This window comes from Arachis hypogaea, chromosome 8 (assembly GCF_003086295.3).
Source record: "Arachis hypogaea cultivar Tifrunner chromosome 8, arahy.Tifrunner.gnm2.J5K5, whole genome shotgun sequence".
NCBI lineage: Eukaryota > Viridiplantae > Streptophyta > Magnoliopsida > Fabales > Fabaceae > Arachis > Arachis hypogaea.
The window spans coordinates 10,004,887-10,018,214 of NC_092043.1; positions in this window are offsets into that span (position 1 = coordinate 10,004,887).

Sequence of the window (13,328 nt, forward strand, 5' to 3'; positions counted from 1 at the left end):
ATATATTTATAAAAATTTTATATACAAAAAATATATAATTTGTATTTATATTTATCAAAATTTTGTACATATAAATCAATACAATTTTCATCCAAATTTTTTAAAATTTACATACATAAATTAGAAAATTTCATTTATTAAAGATTATTTAATATTTATACTCGTCAAATAATGACCAAAAATACTAAAAATTACTTGTTCTAAGAGTTTCTCTTTTAAAAAAATATTTAATTATTTTGTTAGTATATATTGTTTTATTAAATTTATAATTAAATTTCTATAATTTTTTTCAACTAGATTTTTAATACTGTTTTTATTTTTATAATTAGGTCTTAATATAAAAAATATTAGAGTTAACTGAATATTTCTCTACAAATTAAAAGTATCTGCAATTAAGAATCCAATTAAATCTTTAACCACATGTTTTTTGAAATATTATTCTATTAACTTTAATATTTTTGCATGAAAATAATCTAATTATAAAATTAAAAGTGATCTGTATCCAAAAAACTAGGAACTGACATTATACATCGAACCTGTTAAATCAAAGTCCGCGTAACTAATCCAAAACGAGATCCGAGATATACCTCCATATTGGTCGCGGGAATCTCGGAAACTCAACTGGTAGACACTGAACACATTCTCAAGATAAATACCAACGCCAGACGACCTATGAGGACACATGAGCAAACACACTACAAAACAAAGTTTTTTGATCTAAAGTTTGATATTTTTTATAATAAACTGACTTGAGCATCGGAGTCCTTTTTGCAGGTGCTCCACACTGTTTGATCGAGAGAGGAACCCGTGGTGCTACGCAAAGGAGGAGGACGTCGTTGGTGCTCTTCCCCTTGTGGACGTCGTTGGTGCTCTTCATCGATCGAGCACCCGCAGACTAACGGGATTGCCGAAGCAGCTAACAAAGTCATTTTGCAAGTCTTAAAGAAGAAGCATATTGCAGCAAAAACCCAGTAGGCCGAGCTAATACCATAAATACTTTGGGATTAGAATACTACACCACAAACTAAAACCAAAGAAACGCCTTTTAGGTTGGTCTTTGGGGCTGATGCCATGATCCCAATAGAGATATCTCAGGGATAAATAAGAATCGACCATTTCGATGATAATGCAAATGACCAAGCAAGGAAAGTCAAGCTAGACACAATAGAGGAGGAACGAGAAGCTGTTAGAATATGGCAGGAAGTAATGCAACTCATGATGCAGCGCAAGTACAACAAGAAGGTCAGACCTCAGCCATTAGAAAAAGGCGACCTCGTGCTCAGACGCCTAGAAGACGTCAGAAAGTCTACAGGACAAGGCAAGCTCGCCGCAAATAGGGAAGGCCCTTTCCGAGGTTTGTAACCACCTTACCCCATAAGGCCTGTGATTCCTCATTCTATACAACATTCGCTGACACCCATAGGTTTAGATATATGAATATATAGCATAGATAACGAATTAGAATTAGAAAATGTAGCGCTAAAACTTTTTCTTTTAGTGCTTCCGAGTGATGAGTTTTGGTAATTAGATAATTACCCCTATAGTTAATTTAGTTCTTTTAAAACTAATTACCTCTTAATAATTGATTAAATGATGAATTAGTAGAGGAATATAGATATGTCATTAGGCTAGTTAGCACATGATCAAACACATTGAATCACTTTTTTACCTTCTTACGGTTCAACCGAACCATACTCCTTTTAACTAAACCAAATAGAAGGCAACCTTGATTAAACACATTTTCTCTTCTTCTCTCTCAACCGAACGACGCTTCAAGGAAAACCATGGTTACCTCTTCAATCATCCAATGCTATGATGTGGTGTTGCAAGAGAAGAAAGTCACAAAGCTTTTTGGCACCAGCTCACTTCTTCCCCACCTCTTATAGGTATATATGGATGAACCAAGCTTCTCAATTTTCTTGGACCCAAAAAAAATGCACGGCAAGAATAGAAGAGAGGGACAAAAATGAAGCTGAGAGAGGAAGAGGGAGCAAGAGTGGCGACCAATCAAAGAGAATAAGGAGGAAACACAAGCAAAATCATCATCATCTTCTTGTATCACCATCAGGGAAGAAGAGAAGGATAGCCATGGAAGTTGCTACCCAAAGTCAGAGGAGGAGCTCTACCCCTTTTCCTTTCTGATTTTTTTAACGTTCTTCTTGCTGGGTAAGAACCATTAGTTTCTATATTCTTCTGTTCTTCCTTAATTCAAAAGTTTCATTCTTATTAAACTTTAAATTCTTTAATTAGTGGCCAAACCAATCAAGCTCAGTCCGTCACAAGAGTAAGAACCCTTCTCTTGCTCCATATGAAGTTCGACCATTTGGTCCTATAAATTAATAAATTTCTTTAATTATGTTTGTTAGGGTTTCTGATTTAAGATAAGTAAAGGACAGCATTTGGGTTGTAAATTCTCAAAGAAAGGTAAATGTTAGGACAATTAGACTATTATTCTTGTGGTTGTGCCTATGATGAGAATAGATAAACTATTATATGCTTGATTGATGATAAATATGGCTCTAGTATATGGTTGAATGATGGTTAGGTTATATGAATTGTTATGTTTGATATAGTGCTGAAAAGTGGAAGTTCGATTATGGTTAAGTAATTGAAATTATAAAAATTTATTGAATTTAGATTCTTGGATTGTGTTGGCTATGAAATCATCTCTGAATAACTAGAGAAATGTTAGAGGGATGGTTTTGGAAGGGTTATAGGTTTAAGCATGGAATATGATATGTAAGATTGTTGAAAATGTCTAGATAGAATTTCTACATAATTGACAGTAGAATAGATCCATTTTTTGGAGAAGACCAAGCTCTATTTTAAATGAAACTATTTTTTTATGAAATTTCAATGTGTTTTGAGTGTCTCATAAAAATTTCAGAATTTATTGATAAGTGGTTTGGAAGAAGTGATTTTTTAAAGATTGATGGTTTCTGTAGAAAATTCTGTTTCTTTACTGCAGAAGCATCAACTTCCAACCTACTTAATTTACAATTCTGATGAGTATTTGGGCTGAAACTAACGATAGTCTCAAGCTTTATGTGCCTAAAATATTCAGTTTAAATTTCATATCAAAACTTTTTTTAACCAATTAGTTATATTGCAAAGAGTGAGGGTAGCTTGTTGAATTTTGAAAACAGAATTCTAAAAGGCAGGGCTGTGTTCCTAAGCTCATAACTTTTTCATGTGACATGTTAATAATCGGAAATTTTGTTTTCTGGAAAGTTGGAAGAGTCTTTTTTAAGGGCATGAATTTTGAAAGGCAACGGGTAAAAATTGGATTTTTAGTGAATTTGACAATTCTACTGCCCCTGCCATTTTTTGCTGCATTTTCTCAAAAACAATAACAACATTTTTTTAAAAGGGATAGTACAAGTTTAAACTATGACCAAATTACCTCAATACCAAGCCTTAGGTTCTAAAGTAGTAGTATTAGGACAACCAAGGAAGGTTTAAGGTTAATGGGTGATGCGGAGATATGTATAATTAGGCAGTGGTACGGAGGTATGTATAGTTAGGCGGTGATGCAGAGGTATGTTTTATAGTGTTGGTGATGTGGAGGTATAATAAAGAAAAAGAAAATGAAAAACCATGTATGAAAGAGATAATTGAAATGAATAATAAATTATGAAAATTGTATGTTGAATGGGCCTTGTGCCAAACTGTTAATGCGAAAGTGCCTGCCTAACGGATAGCCTGAGATTGCTAATGCGGGAATGTTCACCTAACTGATGGCACTATTTCTTACTACGATGCACATTAAAATGTTATTACGATGAGGCCTAACTGACACGGGTAACCGTGATGCCAAGGTGTCTAACTAACACAGTAAAGGAACCATATTTGGGGTTCACTCCGAGTAACGTCAGGTTGCGGGTAGACAACCGACGCATGAGCTCATGGCCTGCACTAGGAATTGGCATGCATCATCTTGTTTGCGCATATGAATTTCTTGTGAATTATTTATTGCCATTTCTTTATTGTTTATTCTATTTACTTGTTGTATCTACTTTGTGCCTTGTGTTTCTATATTTGTTCTTTTTCTGTTTCACAACAACTTAGAGACAAAGACCTTTGGCCCCTTTTTACCTTACTGAGAACTGTAGGTTCTCACCCTTCTTTTTTTTCTTTTTTTCCCTCCCTAGACGGGTCCGACAAAGGAGCTCTTTGAGTTTCATTCTATTCTGAGCTATAAGGATCCGGCGCACGGCGGAGTCTTCATATAGAGCACTCTTTGGACCGCTTTTTTGGACGATGTTCGGAGATCACTCCAAAGTTAGTCGCAGTGGATCTTCCACTCCTTTTTTATGATCTTAGTATTACTTTCCCCTCGCTTTTGTAGTACTTTTAGAGGGATAAGACCTTTTAGTAGTTTGGTTCCGATTTAGGAAACCCGTGTGAGGATTGGGACTTACTTCTTCTTTTGTGTCTGTACATATGTATATAATCTGGTGTAGTACTTGGTCTTTTGGTGGATGGCATGTATTTCCAAGCTTAACTCATGTGTATGTTTGTTTATATGAATATATGTTATTTTCTGTTACCGAGTACTTATCTATCATATGACTTTAAGTTTTAACCTTGCGAGCAACTAACGATTTTTCATGATAAATAAGTTAATTACGCTAAACCGGTAATGGCTTATAATAACTTTTGTTTATGAAATCCGAGTCTAGAGCCATGTAGGTCCTTACGACAAGTAACACCTAAACAATTGACATTAGTCATGACGTGTCGAAAGTTGGGGTGTTACAAGTTTCACATGTACACGGCCGAAGAGCATACTCTCTACAGACTTTAGAAGGAATCGATTTACTAAACACTTGGAATATTTCGTCATCACGCTTGTATCATACTTGGTTACTTGTAACAATTCGAAGTTCGGAAGGTACTCTTTTCTCTACCACTGAGGTTTTTTTCCAAACAGGGTTTTACTCAAGGAGGTTTAACGAGGCCGACCACTTCGAACAATCTACCATTCTGCAACATATTTCATGCATTACTACAAATTTTTCCTACCAATATAAGCTAACATGCAACAAACAATACTATTTTATAAACAAACAAAATAGCAACCAAAAGATATTGTAAAGTCATCTAAAAGTGCCATAGCTTTACATTATCGAAAGCTAAAATCAGTTCAAATAAATACAACCAAAGGTTCTAAAGTCAATTCTATTTATCGACCACATCTGTAGTTTCATCCTGAATCTCTCCTCCAGACTTGTCATCCACCAATTCTCCATCAACTACTATCTTTGTAACATCAAATTGACTAACTTCAAAGTCAAGGAAAAAACAAAAACTTGGCTTACGGCATGATCAAATCCAGTAGCAAACAACTCCAGCCCTTCACCTTCAAGCTCTCGAATCCGAGATGTCATCTTCCCTTTTTCAACATCAGCTCCCTTCAGCTGACTTTGAAGTGTCCGGATTTGATCCTTAAGTTCCCTACTTCCACCTCCATGTCTTTCATTTTTTTAGTCAGATCAATAATTACCCCATCCCTCTCAGCAATTGACCTCTCGAGCTTCAGAACCTTCTCCATCTTATTCTTTTCTTCAACACCCAATAATTTCATACTCCGACCAACATAGAGTAATCTCGTGCCAATAACCTTACACAAGATAGAATAGGTTAACAAAAGCACAGATTAATACAACACATAAAGCAAAAAAAGACCAAACTGACCTACAAATATTTCCCAATCACCTCCTTTTCAGCATCCTTCAATAGCTGCACATCATTTGGGTTTTGAGCAACCCTATCAGCCAAAGCAGCAAAAGGAAATCGAATCACTCCAAGCCAATTTTGCGCTTCCACCAGGCACGAACCCATTGAGACGCATTTGCCTTTTTACCTCATTCCTAACTCTAGAGTCGAAAACCAAATCCACATCAAAAAGAATCTCGAGCGAGCGCTCAGGCTCAGGAGTTTTTCTTTCCTCACCATGAGGATGCGCACTAGATTGTGCGGCATTAGCAGCAACATCATTTTCCACTTTGCTAGCCAATGCTTCCGTACCTTCTTTCTTTTTTTGGTCAAGAAAAGATCTCATCCATGCTGAGGATAAGCTTGGAACTTTCCCTTCTGCATACACAAAGTACAAAATAAAATCACCATATGGAACAACCCCAAACAACAGACAAAATTCAAATCAATCCCTTACCAATATAAATATTCAAACCATCAACATCATTTTCAAACTTCAAAACCTGCACAATAGACAAAAGTTTCCCGGCAGAAAAATATTCAATCAAATATTCTAACAATAAATCTTCTTCCTCAGATCTCCTTACGTCATCCAGAACTTGCATCAGCTCAGGACACCAGTAAAGAGGAAATTTCTCTTCTAAACATTTCCTTGATGTTTTTAAATGACAATTTACACCAAACAAATAGCAAACGGCCGGGATAACTACTTAAATTTATCCAAAGACACTTACGAACTCCTTTTGCCTGGAACAGTGAAAAGAAAATATTTAAAGACAGGGCAGTTTCTAGAAACCCCATCAAGCACTCGAAAGCACGAAGGAAAGCCCAGGAGTTGGATGAAGTTGGGATAGAGTGCAGTTTAACTGTGTCAAAACCATACACTCAAACTTCGAAAAAGGAAACCTCACATTAAGCTTTGTCATTAAACATGTATACACATAGAAATAGGCCCAGTCATCCCTCCTTTCATAAACACTTTCCTCTCTATTACAAGGAAGAAGCTTAACGCCAACAGAGCCACCACGAACCCAACTCGCGTCATTAAGACCAGCTAAAGCTTTAACGTTTTAAAAAAGGGAGGTGCGGCACTAGGGGGTGAACGCGGATCGGACCGGATCGGATATGGTCAAAATTTCTATCTGATCCGCATTAAAATCATTGATCGGATCCAATATCCACAGTTTTTAAGCTTGGATTCAATCTGCACATTTGCAAATTGGATCGGATCGGATATTGGATATATCCACAAAACACAAAAATATTTTTAAAAGCTTATTTTATTAAAAAATATCAATAAAGTTCATTTTTTCTATTCTTTTAAATATGTTTATTCTTAAAATAATATTAAATATACTTTTTTTACATAATAAATTAAAATAATACAATATATATGATAATTATTAGTTGAAATAAAACATAAAAATAATATTTATTTATTTATTTCTTTATTTTTGCGGATACGCGGATATGCGGATACATACACAAATTCCGCAATCCGATCCAATAAGTGTGTGGATCTGATCCGATAGCCTTGCGGATCGGATCCATATCCACAATTTTCGGATTGGATTCGGATAAACACCGCGGATATGCGAATCGGATTCGATCCATGGACACCCCTAACAGCATTTTATGTCTGCATGCACCTATTCATACAGATCTTCATTAATCTCCACTACTTTATTTTTCGATTTTTTCATAGTTAAAACAGAGTAAACAAGAGCCAAAAACGAATGAAAATACTGACCTTTTGTAGCCATCCCTTTTTGACTTGGCATGCCAAAAACCCCTTCCAATACAAAAGCAAACTGAAGAAGTCCCAAGTACAATGCCCACTATCACACGATCCATATTACAAATTAATCCTGCCTGTTAGATAAAAACACTGTTTATTTCCCCAACAACACTTAAACGGCCATGATCTCCTCGAGCCAATACCCCATTAACATTTATTGCCAAGAAAAACAAGCGCACCATTGTGTCTCCCAAAAATTAGTAATAAAGACACATTAAATGAAACTGTTACAAGCTTGATCAACACAGGAGTTAGCACCATGCCAACTTTGAGAGCTCGGGTACAATTAAAAATATAACGTCGAAAATTTAGACAAAAGCTCCACTTGCTACCGACACCAGCAAGTCAAACTTGAGAGCTATGATCTGTATCCAAAAAACTTGGAACCAACGTCATACTTTGTGTTGTTAAGTCAAAGTCTATGTAATTAATCTAAAAACATATCTGAGATATATCTCCGTACTAAGGATAGACACTGAACGCATTCTCAAAATAAATACCTACGCCAAACGACCTATGAGGACACATGAGCAAACACACTATAAAATAAAGTCTTCTGATCTAAAGTTTGATATTTTTTTATAATAAACTGACTTGAGCGCCGAAGTCTTTTTCGTAAGTGTTCTACACTGCTCGGACGAGAGAGGAATCCATGGTGCTACGCAAAGACAGAGAATGTTGTCGGTGCTCTTCCCCTTGTAGACGAATTATACCTCAGATTTTTCAATTTTCGACCACAACAAAAAGTAATGGACTAGGGAATTTAATTATAATTTTAATAAAAAATTATAATTTAATTATAATTTTAATAAAATTATAAGCAACCGTTAATAAAAAAAAAAGTTAGAATTTAGAGAGTAGTTTCCCTTTTTCTTTCTAAAATTAACATGTGTCGGATTAATTTTAAGCATTTATATATGACTAGGGAATAATAACTTCCATAACTTTTAACGAAGAAAATGATATAGTGGACTAAGTTTAATGAAGAAAGAGAATAAATATGAATTCCACTTTAATGAATTGGAAAGAATTTGACTTTGACAGTTTGACCCCACTTTTCGTTTGCAGGGAATTTTGACTTTATTAATTAGAGTATAATTTTGATACTTAACCAGTTTTATATGATTATATTAGATAGATTTATAGCGAAAAAAAATTAAATGTAATTTAAAATGTTAGTTATTTTTATTAATTTGAGAATACATTATCGATCGTTATTTCTGTAAAATATTTTTATAGACAATGCAAAAAATTGAATTCTCTTAATTATATTATTTCATCAATTTAATTTCTTTATATGTCATACGACAAAGCTAAAAATACAATAATTTAAAAGAGTAAATTTTTATAATAATTTTTAAGATTTATAGAATTATTTAATTTAGTCCTTAATTTTTTAATTTTACTATAATAGTCTCTTAAATTAAGATTTAAACACCATAATAATTTTTGGATTCATTTTCAATGATAACTCAATTATTTCTATACTAATGTGACTATTCTTGACCTCATATCTTACACTTCCATCATCCTCCTCTTCTTTTTCTCTCACTTTACTGCACTCGACTTTTCTTCTTGAGGCTTTCTTATCACCGAATTTTCCTCTTCTCTCATCCTCAACTCTCTCTCTATCTCTCTCTTCTTCTCCTTCAACCTACTTTCTTCTACTTTTCTTATACTTTTTTATCCTTTGTCTTTTTCTTTCGCCACCAAATTTGGATTAAACCTAACATCACCACACTCATGCGGAATTTTTAAATCCACTAACTTAAGATCACAACAATTACACTAAATAGGACTCCTATTCATATTTCTAACATCTGAAGATTCAACTGCACTTGAATTTTTTCAGAAGAACAATCATGAAATCAAGAGAATCCTAAGAAATTCTAATTTTTAAATCCACTAATTCTAACACGAGCGCTAACACTAGCCCAACTACAGTAAATATTTCTAGAATAAAATACATCTCTAACACTCCCAAAAAATTCATAAAATTTATCATAAAAAGAACATTCATCACAGATCTCTCTGCAAAAAATAAAGACAATTGCCTAAAGAATTTATACAAGAGAGAGAACAAAAGTACTAAATTAAAAAGATGGAGAATTTAAACTAGAATCGGGATCCCAAACATAGTCGTGGATGAACTGGCGCAAAATGAAGGCTATGTATGAGGCTTTTGAGATGAAGTGTAGTGGCAACAGAGGAAAGAGGGGAGGGGTGAAAGAGTGTAAGAGGGGTGACAAAGGGTGGAGGAAGATAGGTCAAACGAGAGGGGAAAAGGGATGGAGAGAGTTAAAGATGAGAAGTAGGGATGGCAACGGGTCCCTATGGGACAAAAACATACCCCCACTCCTATCCCATCTCCGTGACGGATAACAGGGACCTGTATTTGCCGGATATCGACAGATACCTGCAGATTTTCAAAAAAATAAAGAAAAAATTGAAAAAAAAGAGGCACAAAATTAGTTATTTACACAGCAGCTCACTAATTTGTAATTCAAATTCAACAACAGCACAAGAAGCACACACATTGGGCCATTTTGTTTAATCATCTTTAATTCTGTTTGAAAATATCAACAAAAGTAATAATGGTTCAAAAAAAAAAACAACACACACAATCATCATCATTAATCACTAAAATTAATCAACACTCTCAACAACATTTTTGCTATAATAATGGTTCTAATTGTCTTATCGGAAGAAAGAGCGGAACAAAGAAAGGCAAATGGCAAAAAGACTGACGAATGAACTACGATGTAGATCGGCAAAAATGTTGCTGCAGTGACAATAAAATTGTGATGGAGACTAGATTGGAAGCTGTGACCAAGATCGGGCTAGAGGCAGCAACGTTCAGGTTGTGACAAGGGAAGGCAACGACAATTCTGCCTTAGCCCTCTAAAAGATGATGATTTTGTGGTGAGACTGTGAGAGTGTGAGACGGTGGCGGTAAGAAGAGTGAAATATGGCAATGAGAGAAGAAGAAGGTGGCATAGTAACTCAGAGGCATAAGAATTATAACTTAAGAGAGTAAGTGTTTGAATGTATGTTGAAAGTGAGAGTATTTTGAAAAAGTTTTGGTGAGGGAGAGAGGAAAGCGCAATAAAGAGGGTGAAAAAATTAGGATTTCTTATCTTTATGTATATATGAGGACACTAAAATCATTTTACATATACAAATTTTATATGGGTACCTACAAGACAGGGACCTCATTTCTCACCTCGCCCTGTTTATTTGACGAGTACCCATACCCTGTCCCTACGGGTTAAAAAAAATCTACATACATATCCCCTGTGTAGGTAAATCTTCGCCGATATCCGCTCTGCCAGAAAAACTGCCATCCCTACTGAGAAGAGAAGAGAGAAGGATGATAAGAAGAGTCTGAAGAAGATTGCGGTGGAATGGAGGGTGGCAGAGGTGTAATGTGTGGGATCAATGATAGCCACATCAGCACTAAAACAGCTGAGTCGTCACCAGAAATGAGCTTAGCGATTATTATAGTGCCCAGAGCTCAATTTGAGAGACTACTATAGTGAAATTATAATCTTGAGGACTAAATTGGGTAATTTCGTTGATCTAAAAAATTGTTACGGGGATTTACTCAATTCTAAAATTATTTTATTTAATTTTTTTTACTTAATTACATATTTATTTTTTTGGTTGCCTACGGTATTTCCCAACTCGACAGGTCAAAAACTAATCCGTCGTGGATTTGAGCTCCATTTAAGGATATGCTGTTGGTCAATAGATTACTGCATATACAAGACGGGATTCGAACCCTCCACACTTGCTTAAGCGGACGAGTGAGTTGAGCACTCAACCAACCCAAATTAGTTTTGTTGTTTAATATTACTCAATTATTTTAATAATGATTAATAAATATAAATAAGTGGTCATTAAGAACAACTCCAATACTAATTTTTATTTCAATTTTATTATCCTAAACCCTAATCTATATATCATAAATAGTGATTGGAGACTAAATATGAGATTTGTCACTCTAGTGCTTGTTTTCAATTCAATTTTAATTTTATATTTTTTTAATTATTTTATTAAAATAATTATATAAATGACAAAATTTTATTAATTTTTTATTAAAATAATATTATTTTTCTAAAATAATATTGGTCTTATTTTATTTATCAATTTTAGTATAAATTTCAATTCTAAATCAATTTACTCCTTATAAATATCAAAAGCATTTTATTAACGTTGCTTTAAGAAATACTAAATTAAGAAAGTTTGTGTTGTTTTAGCCAAATTTTATATTATCTTCAATACATTTATCTTTATCATTACCACTAATATAATATAAAAATGTCTAGGACTTATAAAAATAACATTGGCTAAAAAGACGCATTTATTCATTTTTATACCTAAACTTGTTGGAATTATTAGATATTTTAATTTTAAGATTATCCATGGATTCATGATAAATCATTAAAAAGAATATATAAGAGTAGAAATATATCTAAATTTATGAGCATCATTAAGAGAGTTTGATTCTTGTAATTTTTTAATTTTCTTTGATCAAAATCTATCGAATTCTTATTTTAGATTTAATAGTAAGATGAGACAAAGATTGCAAGATAATTTTGATATATGGCTATTAAAACCCTGAAACTCTATTTATGTTTGGCTATTGGTTCCCATTAAACCCTGAAGGTTTAAGTAAAATAGAATATTTGATTTTATTTTCATTTAAACCCAAATCAAACATAATAATGACTTATTCCATTTAGTATTCATATATTCATAATAATAAATGAGATCACCTATATATATATATATATATATATATATAAAATATGAAATAGCTAATGTAATTATAATAAATTATATGTATTACTTATAAAAAGATTAAGAAATTATTATTTCCTAATAATTTCCCACTTGATACTTGATAGCTATATATATTTTTCTGAAATAATTAATTACATCTTACAAACTTTATGCGCGCATCTAAATATTATTTTCCTTATAACTTTAATAATATAGTTTGTCTCATATATCAGTTATGGAATTACTGCAGATTTATCACATTAGAGTCGCGACTAAACCACGATAATCGTCATACTAATATAGTTAACGACATATATTAAATCTGGATAAGTAATTCATAAATTATATGCGAAAATGATCTCATACATGTCTATTTTCAATTGATCAAACTTTAATAAACTTTATGAGATCATAAGTCAGAGAAAAAAATAAAATTGAATATTTTATTTCTTCTGAAACATTTATATCATAAATTTGTGTAAACAATATGAGCATCCAAATACACACTTTATTAAAATAATATATTATAAAATGATATGCCACTCACTTGAATAGTATCCATATGAAAGACCTTGACTGTTTATTTTTTACTAAAAAATATGTATGCATTTATGGAGTTGTGCTAATATCATAGTTGTCAAAACCGAACCGGTAATCAAACCGGTGGGTCACTGGTCAAACTAATTAACTCGATATAATTAAATAATTATATAAAATTTAATTATTTTATTAGTATTTTTATTTTTGTTTTTATAAAAATAATTATCATTTTTTAATTTTAATGCTTTATTAATTAGTTTATATTTATTTTATTATTATATTATTATAGGTGAAAAGTCACATAAAACTTTTTTTTGTGAAATTGATATTTAAGAATCGTTAGATGATTTGACTAGTTTAACTAAATATCATCTAACGATTTTTAACTATCAACTTCATATGAAGACAAAAAAACAAAATAATATATTAAAAAAATAATATTAATAGATATCATATAATCATGAAAAGAAAAAATAAATTGTGATTA